The sequence below is a fragment of the Bubalus bubalis genome, chromosome 5 (genome assembly GCF_019923935.1).
Source record: "Bubalus bubalis isolate 160015118507 breed Murrah chromosome 5, NDDB_SH_1, whole genome shotgun sequence".
In the NCBI taxonomy this organism is placed as follows: domain Eukaryota; kingdom Metazoa; phylum Chordata; class Mammalia; order Artiodactyla; family Bovidae; genus Bubalus; species Bubalus bubalis.
In genome coordinates, this window is record NC_059161.1 from 57,873,694 (window position 1) to 57,892,364 (window position 18,671).

General features: G+C 41.2%; 1 long non-coding RNA gene across 1 annotated transcript in view; it reads right to left on the reverse strand.

The window, feature by feature from the left end:
• LOC123465801 overlaps positions 1–18,671 on the reverse strand; it is a 42,354-nt gene that overhangs the window by 5,238 nt on the left and 18,445 nt on the right. Inside the window, exon 2 of the long non-coding RNA XR_006641107.1 lies at positions 4,632–4,752. This is a non-coding gene — a long non-coding RNA (uncharacterized LOC123465801). The remainder of the gene's footprint in view (positions 1–4,631; positions 4,753–18,671) is intronic.

Genomic DNA, 18,671 nt, shown 5'->3' on the forward strand with positions numbered 1-18,671 from the left:
TTCTGTCTCTCCAACTAGAATAAGGCTTTGTATAATCAACCACTGTGTTTTCCAACCTCTTTGCCAGTGCTTAGAACAGTGCCTCAGTACCTGGCACATGAATGAGTAAATAAGTAAATACATAAATATGCGAATAAGCATCTGAATGAATAGGTTCAACACGTGATGTTCCCGGTGGCAGGCTTTGGAGAAGTCATTTAGCTTCACTGCCCTTCAGTTTTCTTATCTATAAGTGAGGTTAATGAGGAAGGCCTGTGTTACTTTCCTGCTGCTGCTGCTGCTGCTAAGTCACTTCAGTCGTGTCCGACTCTATGCGACCCCAGAGACAGCAGCCCACCAGGCTCCTCCATCCCTGGGATTCTCCAGGCAAGAACACTGGAGTGGGTTGCCGTTTCCTTCTCCAATGCATGAAAGTGAAAAGTGAAAGAGAAGTCGCTCAGTCGTGTCTGACTCTTCGAGACCCCACGGACTGCAGCCTACTAGGCTCCTCCATCCATGGGATTTTCCAGGCAAGAGTACTGGAGTGGGGTGCCATTGCCTTCTCCAGTTACCTTCCTTACAGGGTTGTTATAGGAATCCTAGGAGATCAAGTGGGTAAGAACAGAGTTAAATGTCAATGGATTTTATTTTGTTATGCTTTCAACTCGGAGTTCATACCCTTCCTTCTCTCATCCTGCCTCCTCTTATCTCTGTTATCCCATTTTGTCAGTTAAACACCATTTAAAGCTAAATGGCACTAAACAGTGGTGCAATCAACATGGATAAAAGTGAAGAAGAGAGAATGAAGAGTCAAGGGCAACTGCTCAGAACATGTCTACCTGAAATTGGCCTTGGAGTAGTTCAGTGGGTAGAGAAAGAGGGAGAGGACCATACATCTGGAGAACTGAGACTTTATTCTCTAGGCAACTAGCACTGAGCTTTCACAGCAGGGAGGCTGAGGGGGCCAGACTGGGGAAACGGCAGGAACAGGATTTGGAGAAGGGATTTTATGCAGACATCTTCCCCACCATGCTCTATACTGCCCTGTGTTCAGGGTTCAAAAGGGCTGCGACCTTATCTCCTGCCCCGCCCAGGATCTTAGGCCATGGGAGCTGTTGCTAAGGTTTCCCTGGGCATGTTCTCCGGGAATCTGCAGACACTCCACATTCGCTGGGAGTTTGTCTCGGTTCTGTTTTCTTTAATGAAGTATAGTTGATTTACAATATTGTGTTAATTTCTGCAGTACAGCAAAGCGATTCAGTGATACATCCATATACACTCTTTTTTAAAAATATTCTTTTCCATTATGGTTTATCATGGAATACTATAGTTCCCTGTGCTATACAGTAGGGCCTTGTTGTTTATCCATTCTATATATGATAGCATCTGCTGACCCCAACCTCCCACTCCATCCCTCCCCTAACCCCCTTCCCCTGGCAACCTCTATGTTTGTGAATCTGCTTCTGTTTCATAGGTAGGTTCAATTGTGCCATATCTGAGATTCCGCATATAAGTGATATCATATGATATTTGTCTCTGTCTGACTTCACTTAGTATAATAATCTCTAGCTGCCTCCATGTTGCTGCAGATGGTATTATCTCATTCTTTTTCACGACTGAGTAGTAGTCCACCACATCTTCTTTTTTTTTTTTCAATAATAGAACTATTTTATTAAACATATGAACGTACTTATTTTGTACAACACGCATTTCTTTCTTTCCTCTGCCCCAGGAAGCCAGTGCTCTAGAACCCCATGTTTATAAAAACACACTTTGGCAGCTACTATGACAAGGTGAAAAAAGTGCAATTCCAAAAGTAGCAACACATAACCAAAGTGGGGAACAAAAAAAGGCAGAGGTGAGTGGGCCCAGTGCTTCTCATCTTCTCTCAAGAGGAAACAATTGATATTTGGCAAATCTAATACAGTTATGTAAAGTTTAAAAATAAAATAAAAAAAAAAAAAAGAATTTCAAAAAAAAAAAAAAGAATAGAAATTATTCTTGAGCATTATTTAAGCAGTACTGTACAACTCTCTTGGTAGCATCTCTCTTTCAATTCCATTTATCTTGATGTTGTAACTAACTAATCTGTTACTTCTTTAAGAAATTCTGCCCTGGTTTATATCCTTTTCAGTGGCCCATATTCCTTTGAACTTCAAAAACACAGAAGTTGCTCAGTCGTGTCCGACTCTTTGCGACACCATGGATTGTAGCCCACCAGTCTCCTCGGTCCATGGGGTTTTCCAGGCATGAATACTGGAGTGGGTTGCCATTTTCTTCTCCCACCACATCTTCTTTATCCACAAGTTTATCCCAGTTCCACAGTCAGCCCTTCTGTTGGTTTTAGTGGGAGCATTCTGCCCACAGTCCCCGCCCACTCATGCTCCTTCCCCTGAACCAAGTGGAACCTTGCTGCCGCATTTGACGCTGCTTTCCCTTTCATCCTGTGTCTAACCAGTCTGTACCTTCAGTCTGTACCAGTCCTTCAAAGGACTCGCCACAGCCCCCCCTTTTGTATTCCTGTCCTGTTTCTTGGGTGTGACTTTATCCCTTCACACCTGTGCTGTTGGAAAAGGCGCTTGACCAGCCTCCTGGCACTTTGAACTTCCCGTGACCCTCTCACCTTCTCTCTGCTCCAGGAGGAGGACCAGCTCCTCAGCTTGTCACTGAAGCCCCTCTATCCCCTGGGCCTCTGGCAAGCATTATCGTCTTTAGCAGACCAGAAGAGCACCAAGATAAACTAAGGAAGTTAGAGCATGAGAGGGGTGAGGGTGGTTCCTTGTGGACTAGTAAATGGAGGTCGGTATGAGTTGAGGAGTGAATATCACACAATAGCCTAAAAAGACATTTTCACTCTTTTTGAATTTTGAATTCAGCTTGCTAAGCTATCTCCTTGCTTTTTCTCCCTTTTTTTCCCGATTCCTCCCTTTGCTATGTTAGTCTGTCACTTTATCCCAAAGGGTGGCTCTCTGTGGATGACAGACCGCCACCTTTCCATTCCTCGTGTCCTGATTCAGGAGCACACTCTGGGAAGAATATATCCTGTGCAGAGGAAGTACAGCCGGAATCTCACTTATTATTGTTATTTTTTTTGGTGACACAAAAGGTGATGGACTTTCCTTTGTCTCATACTTGAGCCACATGGTCACAGAGGCCATAAAAATAAGCTCCAATTTAGATCCAAAATTTTTGGCACGTTATACCCATTCTTTTAGGCTTGGGGTGCAAGTGTCACTTTTCATGGGATTTATAACCACTGGGCTGGGTGTTTTTTGCCTATGTTTTCTCAAGGGAGGGAGGAGTAAATTCTCAGAGTGGCCAGTGGTGATAGGGGCTTGCAGCCATGATGATAATAACCAGGTCTCCTATCTGCCTCAGAAAACTGGGACCCATGCTGGGCTATGAGTGCATGACTGCAATCTGGTGATCAAAGGTATTCAGAAAAAACAAATGTGATGCTTTTAGAAGGAGTGATGCATGAAGCTTTGCTTTATAGGTTTTGCTTTCTATCTTCAAAACTTGCACTGCTGCGGCTGCTGCTGCTGCTAAGTTGCTTCAGTCGTGTCCGACTCTGTGCGACTACAGAGCCCTAACTGTGGAAACATGATCTGGCCCATGGCCTGACCCAATCTAGGTTATAGAAAAGGGCTTTACAGAGAGATTTTATTATAGAAATTAATGTATACTATGAAGTATAGCTTGGAGTTTGAGCATTCTGGCTCTGAAGTCTGCCTGCTATCAAAACCCTGTTCCACCAGCTGCTTAACCTCAGAAAGCACATTGTCTGTGAATTTAAAAAGTGCCCTGAGCCTCATTTTTACCATCTGTAAAAGCGGTTGTTGTTGTTCAGTTGCTAAGCCATATCCAACTCTTTGTGACCCGAGGGACTGCAGCAAGACAGGCTCCTCTGTCCTCCACTATCTTCCAAAGTTTGCTCAAATTCACATCCATTGAAGTCAATGATGCAATCTTACCATCTCATCCTCAGTCACCCCCTTCTCTTTGGGGCTTCCCAGGTGGTGCATTGGTAAAAAATCTGATTGCCAAAGCAGGAAACGCAAGAGACTCGGGTTTGATTCCTGGCTTAGGAAGATCCCCTGGAGGAGGGCAACATGGCAACCCACTCCAGTATTCTTGCCTGGGAAATCCCATGCAAAGAGAAGCCTGGAGGTCTACAGTCCATGCGGCTGCAAAGAGTCGGACATGACTGAACATGCACACTCATGCACTGTAAAAGTGGAGAAAGTCATAATTCCTGCCTCATGAGATTGTTGGGAGGATTAAAGGAGGTGGTGGTCCCTGTGGAGTGCCTGGCACAGGGTCTGGATCTGTAAATGCTCTTAGGAATGCTAGGCCTCCTTTAAACTACCAACTTTAATAAGTAAGGTTTCAAGATTTAGTTCTATTTTAACTCACTGTTCATAGTGGAAATGTCAAAATGTATAGTGTAGACTGACCTTGGGTGTCTGCACCCAGTTAGATCTTAAATGTCTCGAGGACAGAGGCCAGATTCCACTATTTCACCAGAGAACCATATAGACTTGATTATATGACTGAAAAATCCCAAGGCACATTATTCCTAAGAAAGCGAAACTGACCCAATGCTGAAGGGCTTCAGTGGAATACCAGGGCCCAATTCCACAGGACCTCACCTCCCAAACAAGGCGGCATCTTCAGCAGGAACACTAGGGAGAGTCCTGGGTCCAGGTTCCATTCAAAGGCAATGAGGACTCCCACTCCAGGTCCATCACTGCCTTTCAGCCATAGACACACCTCGGGATAAATCATAAAACAAATGGGTTTTAATGCTCAGTGCAGGGAGGAGAACTTCCACCATGGGGAAACCATGAGGCATCTTAGCAAGAGAGTGTTCACAAGGATTTGTTCCAGCACCTGGGTTAGGTGATCTGGGGAAGGATTCAAGGAATTGGGGCTTTGCTGCCAGCAAGGGGGATCTTATATCACTGGGTGTCAATATATTCTGTCTGTAACATGGGAGGAATGAAGTCAGGCTTCAGGTTTCATTGGTAAAGAATAGCAGCCACTCATAATCCTGGGCAAGACTGGTATTTCTATGGCTAGCAGAGTGTTCTTGTTTTTATCTGAGCTTCAACAAGAATGCAAAGAATCCACCTGCCAATGCAGGAAACTCGGGTTTGATCCTGGGTCTGAAAGATCCCCTAGAGAAGGGAATGGCAATCCACTCCAGTGTTCTTGCCTGGACAATTCCATGGACAGAGGAGCCTGGTGGGCTACAGTCCATGGGGTCGCAGAGTCAGACATGATGGCATCTGAGCATACACCCAGACAGGAGTGCAGAGCGGCCTCTTGTCTGGTGCTGCTATCCTGAGAGATGCTGTTCAGCAGGACACTCCTGCTTAGCTGTGAGGGCCCGGCCAGTCCTAGCAACACCAGGGCCAAGTTGTGTCAGTTCCAGAGGTCAGGGGACCTGCTTGTCTCTTTTTTGTGTTTTTAGTACTTGGTATATTTGTTGGTGCATTTTAATGAAGCAGGTTATGAGCCTCTAAATCCTGGTTAGCAGGTCCCTGAGATGCTGTATGACCCTGGGCAAGTTACTTCACCTCTTGGAGTGTCAGTATCCTCCATACTTTTTGATGTGAGGTGTGATACCTACTCCTATGGGAGTTGTGAAACTTAAATGAGATCCTGCGTGATCCTGAAAAAAGTGATCCCTTTGTGATCCCATGGACTGTAGCCCGCCAGGCTCCTCTGTCTGTGGGATTCTCCAGGCAAGAATACTCGAGTGGGTTGCCACTTCCTTCCCAACCCAGGGATTGAACCCTGATGTCTTGTGTTGTGGGGTGGATACTTTACCACCTGCACCCAGCAAAGAACTGGGCTAACATTTTAAAATGTTAGTTGTTTTTATTGAGCCCCTCTATGCATATGTCTGCCTCCATGACCGCCTCATTTTAGGATGTGAATCAAATGCACTTTCTCCTTTTGTATCATTTTATTTCCTTGCATCACGGGACTATTAAAAAATCCTCCTACCCTGTTGGTGGGAATGTAAACTGGTACAGCCACTAAGGAGAATAGTACAGAGGTTTCTCAGAAAACTAAAAATAGAGCTACCATATGATCCAGCAATCCCACTCTTGGGCATACATCCAGAGAAAACATGGTTCAAAAGGATACATGCATCCCAGTGCTCAATACAGCACTATTTACAATAGCCAGGACATGGAAGCAACCTAAACGTCCATCAACAGAAAAATGGATAAAGAAGATGTTGTATATGTGTATATATATATGTACACACACACAATGAATATTACACAATCATTGAAAAGAATCATTGAAAATAATGCCATTTGCGGCAATGTGAATGCACCTAGAGATTATCATAGTAAGTGAAGTAAACCAAAGACAAATATCATATGATATTGCTTATATGCAGAGGCTAAAAAAAATGATACAAATGAACTTATTTGCAAAACAAACAACTCACAGACTTAGAAATGAACATCTGATTACTACTGGCAAATGGTGAGGGCAAGGGATAAATTGGGAGGCTGGGATTGACATGTTCACATTGTTATATTTAAAATAGTTAATCAACAGGGACCTACTGTGAAAAAGATTCTTTAAAAATCATGATTAGAAGACTTGCCAGATGCTAAGCGTATTTCTTCCTTGGCGTTTACTCCTAGGAAATACTCTCATGTCACTGCCACCATCACTTCCACTGTTAACAAGCCCATGGTATCAAATAATCGGGCCTAGAGAGAGTCTGGCTCATGTGTGTGTCCTAACATGGGAGGTCCCACGGCTTGTGAGTGGCCAGACTATTATCAAAATACCCAGGTATCTATCTGTCAATCCTCAATACATGAATGAATGAAAGGATGTAAATGATGAAGTGTGGTTCACCTTTCACCCCATCAAGCAGATATTTTCTTTATCCTTTGACACCGGCCTTCAAATGAGGTTCTGATATACAGTTTACAAGTTACTTCAGTGCTTCGAGGCAAAGAATGAGCTGGGTAAGGTATCTGTGGTTTCCAAGAGTCAATGGTGTTGGCCTCCTATCTCCTCCTTCCAGTGTCCTGAACTTGCACTTTCTCACCCACGTGTTTCAGGCCATCAAGTTTGAAACAGATATTTTGAGCCTCAATGCTCACATCCTAAGATAGTGGCCTTTGTTATCTGGGGGTTCTTTTTTTAATTTAATTTATTGTCCAATAGTTGATTTACAGTGTTGTATTAGTTTCTGCTGTATGCAAAGTGAATTATTTATACATAGACATATATCCACTCTTTTTTAGATTCTTTTCCCATATAGGTTATTACAGAGTATTGAGTAGAGTTCCTTGTGCAATACAGCAGGTCCTTATTAGTTATCTATTTTGTGTGTATGTGTGTGTGTGTGTGCTCAGTTGTGTCCGACTCTTTGCATCCCCATGGACTGTAGCCCGCCTGGCTCCTCTGTCCGTGAAATTTTTCATGCAAGACTACTGGAGCAGGTTGCTGTTTTTTTCTCCAAGAAATCTCCCTGACCCAAGAATTGAATCTGTGTCTCTTGCATCTCCTGCATTGGCAGGTGGCTTCTTTACCAGCTGAGTCACCAGAGAAGCCTAGTGTGTATGTGTCAATCCCAGTCTCCCAATTTACTCCTCCCCTCTTATCCCCTGGCAACTGTACATTTGTTTTCTACATCTATGACTCTATTTCTGTTTTGTAAGTTCATTTGTATTATTTTTTTAGATTCCACATATAAGTGATATTACATGATACTGGTCTTTATCTAACCACTTCATTCAATATGACAATCTCTAGGTCCATCAGTGTTGCTGCAAATGGCCTTGTTTCATTTTTTCTCATGGCTGAGTAATACTCCATTGTGTTTATGAACCACATCTCCTTTATCCATTCCTCTGTTGATAGACATTAAGGTTGTTTCCATGTTATCTGGGGGTTCTTGATATCTGTGTTTCTTCTTCTTCCTCACCTCCCTTTATATGGTCTTTTTGCCTTTCTTAGAGCTATTGTCTAAATTACTAAATTGCCATAAAACAAAATAGTGAAAATATGTATAAAGTGTTTGAAATAATCCCAAACTTCAGAGGAAAGCATGCCTAATAAAATAACCATTTCAAACTATTTTTTTTCTTTAACCCGCTTGTTATTCATTAAAAAAGTTGAAGTATAATGATTTACAATAGTGTGTTAGTTTTAGGTGTACCACAAAGTGATTTGGTTATACACACACATATGCATATATAGGTATATATCTATATTCTTTTGTTATTCTTTTACATTATCATTTATTAATAGATATTGAATATAGTTTCCTGTGCTCCACAGTAAATTGTTGTTTACTTTACATATGGTAGTGTGCATCTGTTAATTTCATGCTCTCTATCCCATTTACCATCAATTTGCTTTTTAAAACTAACAATATATTCTGCTATTTTCCGATGTAAGACATAAAGTTCCAGTCTATTTTTATTAATTAGGTATATAGTTTTCCACTGTATGACTGCTGCTACTGCTAAGTCACTTCAGTTGTGTCCGACTCTGTGTGACCCGATAGACGGCAGCCCACCCGGCTCCGCCGTCCCTGGGACTCTCCAGGCAAGAACACTGGAGTGGGTTGCCATTTCCTTCTCCAATGCATGAAAGCAAAAAGTGAAAGTGAAGTTGCTCAGTCGTGTTCGACTCCTAGCGACCCCATGGACCGCAGCCCACCAGGCTCCTCTGTCCATGGGATTTTCCAGGCAAAAGTACTGGAGTGGGGTGCCATTGCCTATTCCGCCACTGTATGACTACATCAACTTAAATATATACTCTCCCTATTGATGAATTTTACTTCCTTTAGAAAAGCATCTAAATCTTTATAGATTTAAAATTTATAAATTTTATATAAATATATAAATTTATAGATTTAAAGCATTAAATCTAAATACTATTTTATCGGTATTATGTTTGGACTTCATGCCATTAAAAGTGTTTCTTCTTTTTGCCTCCTCTTATTTTTCCTAATGAATATATGATACTTATATACTATCAGAAAAAATTATTGAAAAATAGTATTTATTTTATAGATGTTTGATTCATTTCACTGATATTTGATTATATGTCTCATATCTTCAAATAAAGAGTTGTTCCTTGACAACATAGAACCATCTTCAAATTAATGATAAGATTGACTCAGCCCCTCTATGTGCCAGGCACTTGACTTGAATGTGTGCTAAGTCCCTTCAGTTGTGTCTGACTCTTTGTGACCCCATGAACTCTAGCCCACCAGGCTCCTCTGTCCATAGCATTTCTCAGGCAAGAATACTGGAGTGGGCTGCCATTTCCTTCTCCAGGGACTCTTCCGGACCCAGGGTTCAAACCTATGTCTCTTACATCTTCTGCACCGGCATTGGCAGGCAGGTTCTTGACCACTAGCGCCACCTGGGAATCCCTGACGTGTATATATGATCTCATTTAATGGTGGCGCAAGGGAAAGAATCACCTGCCAGTGCAGGAGATGCAAGAGATGTGGATTTGATTCCTGGGTCAGGAAAATTCCCTGGAGTAAGAAAATAGCAACCCACTCCAATATTCTTGCCTGGGAAATCCCTTGGACAGAGGAGCCTGGTGGGGCTACAGTCCATGGGGTCACAAAGAGTCAGAAATGACTGAGCATGCCTGCAATCTCCACAAATGCCTGTGAAGTCAGTTCTCTCTTTTACAGTGAGGAAAATAAAGCTCAGAGAGTTTAAATGATTTGCTCAGTTCAGTTTTTGCAGAGCTGGGATTAGAACCAAGTTCTCCTTGGCCCTTCTCACTGCCCTGTCCCGTCTCCTATTTTGTAATCCACTGCAGCATCTAGCTCAAGGATGGATTGTACAACTTGGGTGTAATTGCAGCTTCTTGGCTTAAATATGATGGAGGGCAGTTCTTCCTCTAAAGACATATCCCAGCCAGTATACCCAAACCTGTCTCCTCAAAGATCAAGTCTGCATGATATGGCCTGACATCATATGTATCCACTAATAATTCCTTTGTAGTATCCGTTACTGAATTCTCTTCAGCATATTGGACTTGAGACATCATAGCATAGAAGGAGAAAAGGCAACTGGGGAAATTCTGGAGACAAACATCTGCTGGAAAACAGAGTGAAATGCAGTAGATCAGAGTGAATGACTACTGTAGAGCCCTGATTATTGACATTGAAATGTGGGGTTGTCTTTTAGTTAGCTGTCTTATCTAACAGTTGCTCATTAGAATTCATAATTGCCTTGTCATAAAAGAGGGCTTGCATTGGGAACTGCTGGGAAAGCAAAAACTCTGGACTTTTAAATGTTTTTAAATGCGCTAATTGTTCCTTCCTGGAGTAGGAAATGGCAACCCACTCCAGTGTTCTTGCCTGGAAAATCCATGGACAGAGGAACCTGGTGGGCTATACTCCATAGGATTGCAAAGAATTGGACATGACTGAGTGACTGAGCATTTATTCCTTAGGAAGTTAACCAACATCTCATGGTGATCTTATCCAGGCTTCTGGAAAGCAAGTCATGTCTTGCAGTTTAGTTGTGGTTTTGCTTCTTTATCTGTGGTGTGTTTCATTATAAACACCTCTAAGTATGTTAGATTAATCTGTCCTTAACTACAAATTCTTATTTCATTAAATTCTAACATAATGTATTCCTTTTCAACATCTGCAACAATTTGGATTTTAGGGCAAGCTAATTGCATGCCAACTTCTGTGGGGGGAGCTGGGTCTTAGAAGGAGAGAAACGAAAAAGTTGGCACAGCAAGAATTGGAGCTCTTTGCAAGGACGTTTTTAGATAAAAGCAAATGAAGGAAATTAACCTTGGCCTTGAGATTGTGTGCGCACTTGTGTATCTGAGAACAGCCAGGACCAAGTGAGGGCAGGGGTTGTGGAACATTCCAGGGGTCCTGGAACGACCAGAATTGCTGTGGTCATAGAAGGCTGGATGTTGGGAGAGGGGTTTGTGAAATATTTACTCAAAAAAACCCAGGCCCCACAGGTGAACCAAAGCTTCCTATGTTTGCACTGAAATGTTGCTTTGAAGTCTTGCACTTTCCGAAAGCCTGGGGTGAGTGGATGGGCCCTGAAAGCCAAGAGTTAACAATTACAGGACTTAACATTGGAAAGGCACTGAATATTTGGCTCAGGAAAAATTGTCTAGCAGTATGAGGTTTATCTGTTTAAGAAACACGAAAAACAAAACCTCAAAATGAATCTAAAAGGTTGTTTCCAAAATGGAGCTCATGAATATTTTCTAGCAAGCAAATGATATCATGAAATAATACATCTTTATTACTTATTTACAATTATAATAGGATGACTACTGTCTTTGTTTGATATTTTCTTCATAGGTTTATTTTTATGGATATAAAATTATTGGGCTTCCTTGGTGGCTCGGAGAAGGCAATGGCAACCCACTCCAGTATTCTTGCCTGGAAAATCCCATGGATGGAGGAGCCTGGCAGGCTGCAGTCCATGGGCTCGCTAAGAGTAGGACACGACTGAGCGACTTCACTTTCACTTTTCACTTTCATGCCTTGGAGAAGGAAATGGCAACCCACTCCAGTATTCTTGCCTGGAGAATCCCAGGGACGGCGGAGCCTGGTGGGCTGCCGTCTATGGGGTCGCACAGAGTCGGACACGACTGAAGTGACTTAGCAGCAGCAGCAGCTTGGTGGCTCAGACAGTAAAGAATCTGCTTGCAATGAAGGAAACCTGTATTCGATCCCTGGATCAGGAAGATCCCCTGGAGAAGGGAAAAGCTACCCACTCCAGTATTCTTGCATGGAGATTTCAAGGCAGAGGGGCCTAGTGGGCTGCAGTCCATGGGGTTGCAAAGAGTCGGACACAACTGAGCAACTAACACACAAAATATTTATTAGGGCATTCCTTCTTAATTTTTTTTATTTCAACTTCTATAAAAATATTTAAAAATTTTTCAATAAAAAACCAATTCTTGGTGCCAAAAATGTTGGGGACTGCTGCTGTAGGTTGCTCTTTCTACCCAAAATTATTTCTCGAGGATTCATATCGAAAGAGAGCAAAAATATTTTGTAAAAGTCAGGGAAAAGCCTGTCTATGTCAAGGGTTTTCAGAGTCTCATTAATACTTAAGGCTGAATACTCTATATAAATCCTCATCCCATCCTAAGATTCTGATGTAAGGTGGTATGCTGGAATTCTATCCTTTTTATAGGTGGGAAAATGGACTTAAATAGTAAAGTTCTTATATAAAATTTCACAGCAAACCAGATTTTGGGGAATAGTAGAACTTTTGCATCATAAGGAGATCCAACCAGTCCATTCTAAAGGAGATAAGTCCTGGGTGTTCTTTGGAAGGACTGATGCTAAAGCTGAAACTCCAATACTTTGGCCACCTCATGCAAAGAATTGACTCATTGGAAAAGACTCTGATGCTGGGAGGGATTGAGGGCAGGAGGAGAAGGGGACGACAGAGGATGAAATGGCTGGATGGCATCACTGACTTGATGGACATGAGTTTGAGTGAACTCTGGGAGTTGGTGATGGGCAGGGAGGCCTGGCATGCTGCGATTCATGGGGTCACAAAGAGTCGGACACGACTGAGCGACTGAACTGAACTGAAGGAACCCTAAGCACTTTCTTCACTTTTTATGTTTTTAACAGATTTTTAACAGGTACCAGAGGCTCTGGATTTATTCTGTCTGGATGTTTAAAGTATTCCGGGATGTGGACTGTTAGGTTTCTACAGAAATACACTTTAAAATTCATCTCTCACCGTGTAGTTCTATGCCCTTCCTCCCTCCTTCCTTTCCCTGTCTCCCTTTCTTCCTTCTTGCCATATTTATGTTTTTATTTTTGAATTTGTATTTATTTTCTTTTAATTCTATCCTTTCAACCTTTGCGTAGCCTGTTCTCAAGGGAGTTTATTGTGAATTCCAAAGGAATTGGAGATACAAAAAGTTGAAAAGAACAGCAAATGTCTCTTTAAGAGTCATGCCTTAGGGTTTTTTTTTTTGTCATTTAAGTGAATTCTCTTTTACCCTTTAATTAAAGAATGGGTTCTATTTTGTGTCACATTTTGGATGTTGGATATGAACTTGGAGACAGGACCCTGGGCTGGGCTTCAGAGTTTGGTTAAGTCTTTCCCCTGGACCTTCTTTCCTCTCTCTGTGAAATGAGGTTGGGTGAATGATCTCCAGGGTCACTCTAGTGTGTCTATCTTGGGGTCTCATGGTTCATGTTTGAATTTTTTTGTCTTATTCTTGAGCATCTTGAATATGTCTTGCTACTTTGCTTTGGTGTCCTCTGCTTGTACATCTGTGGCACACGACGAGTTATTGCAGGTCTATTCTTGGCTAACTCTATTTCCCTTCAGCTCCCTCTTGTTTTCTTTGTCCAAAGGCTTTTTATCTTACATCCTTTCCCTTGTGTTCTTGCACTGAATTCTTTCTGGGCTCCTGTCCCCCCGTAGTTCCCTCACACAGGACTTCTTTGTAACTTGAGTATCAGAAGATTGGCCTAAGGTCTGTTCTGAAGGCCATCTGTGTTCTTTCAGGATATCTTCCCCACGGGAGATAGCTGATCCATGGAAATAGAAGTCATGTAAAAACTGTTTTTTCTTTCTTTTGCTAGATGGTTTTGGCATCTGCTCTATTACATTTCACTTCTATCTTTTGGTTTTATTTTTTAATCTTATTTCCCCTACATCTAGGAAGCTTAAACCTTTCTCTGCAATTGACGTCAAGCTTTAAAAACTCAGCTTCCTGTATTGTCTTCATGGTTAGCAAACAACCTGGTGTGGAACCGTATTCCCAAAACAGGATCTAGGAAATTATTTTAGGCGATCCATGAACAAACACCTTTTATTTTAATATTGTGTATTGGTTGGAGCGTTTCTTGAATTATAACTATCACATAAACCTTGTAGGTTCACAGTCATGTTATAAAAACTCTCCTTTTGAATACATTTTGTTAAGTAGCAAATGCCTGATTTAAAGACAATTCTGAAGTAATATGAGTTGACTTTGACCACTCAGTATAGTGCTTTAACATATATTAAGTCATTTAATCTTCAAAACAGTCTTTTGAAGTAGGTGCTATTATAACCACGAGGAAAGAGGCAGGGGTCAAGTCAATTGTCCAAAGTTGTAAAACATGTAAGAGGCAGCACCAGGATCAGAACTTAGGAAGGCTGATTTCAAGATCGTGTTCTAACCATGAAGCCAGGCTGCCTCTAAGAAAGCAAACAAGTACATGGCACACGATTTTAGCAGAAGTCATGAGCATGGTTTTGAATGACTGAAACTCAAAAGCTTCCATGTAATGGAAAGCACATGGGCTTTGGCCTCAGACAACCCGCAGGTGCTTGATTTTTATTGATAAGTTGTGTGTTTTTCTAGACACATCACTTAACCTCTATTAAAACATTGGAAAAATATAAAATAATCTCTGTATCATAAATTTTTAAAGAAAAAACGTTGTTTTGTATTGGGGTATAGCTGATTAGCAATATTTTGATAGTTTCAGGTGAACAGTGAAGGGGCTCAGCCGTACATACACATGTATCCATTTTCCCCCAAACTCCCTTCCCATCCAGGCTGCCACATAACATTGAGCAGAACTCCGTGTGCTTACTATATGCTAGGTCCCCATAGGTTTTAACACATATTAATTCCCTTCCCTCTTCATAAATCTCAGTTTTTTAAATCCATAAAACATCAAGATCAGTGAACATGAGAAATAAAATTAAGTAATAGCTATTAATGCATGGTAAGTGTTTGAAAAGATACATTGATATCTTCCATGTCTTCCACTTTGCTTATTGTTCATAGTTGGCAACTTGACATTTATGATCCCCAAGTGGTTTAAGAAAAGGGCTCTTTCATCTGTTCCCCACCAGTGACCAACACAGAGTCAGTCTGATGAATTTCACTGATGCCAGGTTCCCCAATGGAAAAAGCAGAGAGTGCAGGGTAACTATGGCCAGGAAGAGAGTATGTTCTTGATTGGAGCTGGGCTGATGCATGAAGGGTTGTATCTCCATCAGAAGAGAAAAGATTGGGAGATGAAGGTGACCTCTCTAGGTCCATTCCAGGTCTGAGTCTACATGTGGGTAGCCTCAGAATCGATTTGTTCACTACACGTATCAACATAAAACGAAGATCTTGACCTGCAAGATATAACTGAGGTTCAGAATGGGAAATGCCTACAGCAGCATTCTTGTGGTAAAATATTTCCAGATTTTACAACTTTGAACCCAGTATCCTGTAAAGAATAATACAAATGGCTCCAGACTATTTACCCAAGCGATTACAACGGCATTTGGTAAAGATAGGGCCATTATATTCTTCACAAATGATTAAACCTCTGTGACTAATACAAAGATAGTTGCATTTTAAGGAAAAAGATTGATTTGCTAAACATTTTGAAAATGGCCATAATAATTTCAGTTATTATAATAACTGAAAATGAAATTTCATGAAGTTTGGTGCACGGGCTTCTTAAGAGGTCCACAGGTGAGCTTTCTTGGGGTCCTTGCCAAGTTTTGTACATATGTTCATGTATAAACTTTCTGCAGAGAGAATCTGTAGCTTTTATCAGTCAGGTCCTCAAAGGATCTGTGATTTTTAAAAAACCAAACGAAACTTAGGACCTTATGAACTGAGTCAGAGAACATGGCCGAGTTGTAGACAGTCAGTAGTAAATGTAGAAAACACTTTTAAAAAGAAATTATTTCCTTGCATATGAACTGCTGAGAGAAATTAAACATTTGGTGCATTGTTAAAAAAAAGAAGAAATTATTGAACTAGGTCTTAAGCTAAGACCGATTTCTGCTGGGTCTACTTATATGGATATATTAAATTAATTTATAGCAAATTATGATAGTAAGAAGTTCTATTACCCAGGATTCCACTAGTTGTGAAATCTTCGGAGAATTGCATTAGTCATAACTCTCAATTTAACTGTATAATCTAGTAATCGGGCTTCAGCTTCAATATATTTTGAAACTTCTTTGAATAAGATACAAAGTTCAAACTAATATAATTTTGAGGAAGCCAAAGAAAGAGTAAAGGTGAAAGTAACTTTGGTGGACTCTTTGACCAGACAATCTTCTTTCTTCCATTTGGTCAGTGTACAGTATAACTAAGTTTTTTCCCCCTAGTGATTCAGTATTTGTAATTGTTTCCTCAGTAAACATATACTTAATGAATCCCAGACTCATAGACTTAGAGAAAGAACTTAGGGTTGCAAGGGGGAAAAGATGGGGAGAAAGTTAGGGAGAGAAGTTAGGAAAAAGATGGGAAAAGTTAGGGAGTTAGAGATGGACATGTACACACTTCTGAATTTAAAATGGATAACCAACAAGGGCCTACTGTACAGCATAAGGAACTCTGCTGAATGTTACGTGGCAGCCTGGATGGGAGTGGGGTTTCGGGGAGAATGGGTATGTGTATATGTATGATTGAGTAGCTTGGCTGTGCACCCGAAACTATTACAACATTGTTAGGCAGTTATACCCCAATGCAAAATAAAAGGTTTTTTAAAAGAAGGAGGCACAGGCAGAGAGAGATTTTACATGTAGAAGAGGAGGAGGTGCTGTGACTACAGAGGCACAGACTGGAGGGAGGCACCTGCAGCCAAGGGATGCTGGCCGGCTCCGGAAGCTGGAAAGAGGCAAGGTGCAGATTCTCCCCTGGAGCCTCCAGCGGGGGCTGGTTCTTCTGACACCTCACTTTTGGCCCAGTGATACTGATTTTAGACTTCTGGACTCCAGAACTATTAAAGAATAAATGTCTATTGTTTTAAGAAAAAAATATATGTTTAATGAATCCCCGATGGCTCAGTGGTAAACAATCCACCTGCCATGCAGGAGACTTGCAGGGGACATGGGTTTGATCCCTGGGTTGGGAAGATTCCCTGGAGAAGGAAATGGCAATCCACTCCAGTATTCTTGCCTGGAAAATCCCATGGACAGAGGAGACTGGAGGGCTACAGTCCATGGGGTCACAAAGAGTTGGACATGACTTAGCAACTCAACAACAACACAACAACATTCTGCCAATGGCACCATGTATAGAATTTAAAAGTTGTCTGATCAGGTATCTGACTGTGGAATCAGGAGGCAAAGAGGGTAGTGGAAAGAGCTCAGGGGATCCTCTTTGGAGGGCTTGAATCCCACCTCTGAGACTTTGTCCTTGGAAGACACTGGGGACATCCCTTCAATTTAGCCTTATATCTCCCATGAACAAATAGTGATTTGGTTTCTTACTGCCTTCACTTGCTGAAAATATTTTATCTCGTCTTTGACTTATCCATTTGGCAAATGATCTGAGTCTACTGCATCTGCATGTTCTAGCATGGGGATGTCTTGTCAAATGAGTGGTATAGATGTAATTTTTTAGAGGCAGAGGAGACAGCCTGGGCAATATTAATGGATGAAAACTTCACAGAGGGGTGACTTCAGCCAGTTGATGAACACAGGGCAACTGGGACACAAAACTACGATAAGATGGGTAATTTCATTTTCTAAGGTTGTTTATTATTATTATTATTATTTTTAAACTATATGTCAAGTGAACTCTCCAATGCTAATGCAAAGGTGGCCATTACCACAGCTCAAGTTAAATGATTATGTATTCTAAATTGATTTTAATATATCAGCAAGGGCTTTTTCTTTCCTCTTAAGATATTAGTCTAATGAAATTAGTCCCATTTAGAGAATTATACAGGCAAGAAACCAAGCTGAACTGAATTATACATGCAAGAGACTGAATAATTATAGGATTATAATTATTATTGGTAGTCCCAATAATAATTATACTATTATCATCAATGGTAGTCCCACAAAATTGTCTTTGTGGGACTACCATTGATGATAATAGTAAATCTGAACAGAACCTTATAGTTTGCAAAGTACGCTTGGATAAAGTATAAAATATTGACATATGGCATCATGCATGCAACAAGGCAAAGCAGGACCTACACTACAGTGTCAGGAGTTATTATTCACCTTTTGTATATGAGGGGAAAGTTACAGAGAAATTCAATGACATGCCTTCAGGTCATTGATGAGTTAGACTCTTTCCTCAGCTTCCACGATGCTGCCCTAATCTTTCTCAATACCAGTCCTCCATCTCTTTTCCTGGCATCTCTTTTTCTAGGGCTTCTCTATCCTCTACCTTCTTTCCGTCCTTGTTTTCACTTGATTATGTCATGGTTTCCACCCCATGAATGGCTCCAAATCTTATCTCCACACTTCATTATTTTCCTAAGCACTAGAGCTCTATTGAACATTCCCAGATAGAGGTCTTATCAGCTTCTTAAACTCAACATGTTAAAAACAAACCTCATTGTCCATTGATGCCAAATCATCTCTTTGTCTTGACCTCCTTAACTTTGTCAGTAACATCACCAACCTCCAGCCCACCAAGACACTCTAATAATAAAAGCTCTCATGTAATGGGAACTTGGGTACTATATTTATGTTGTTTCCAGAAAATTAGCACAATCTGCAGAGCAGGGCTCTTTAGTTCATTCCTGTTTTCCATATCCCTGGCTGATGATTAATACCAGAGAGACCTGGCTCCCTATGACAGCTTCTCAACAAATTAGTTGTGGTCACCTTGGGCATGGTTTCCTAGAATGTAAAATATGAATGTGAATGTGAAGTGAAGTGAAAGTTGTTCAGTCGTGTCTGACTCTT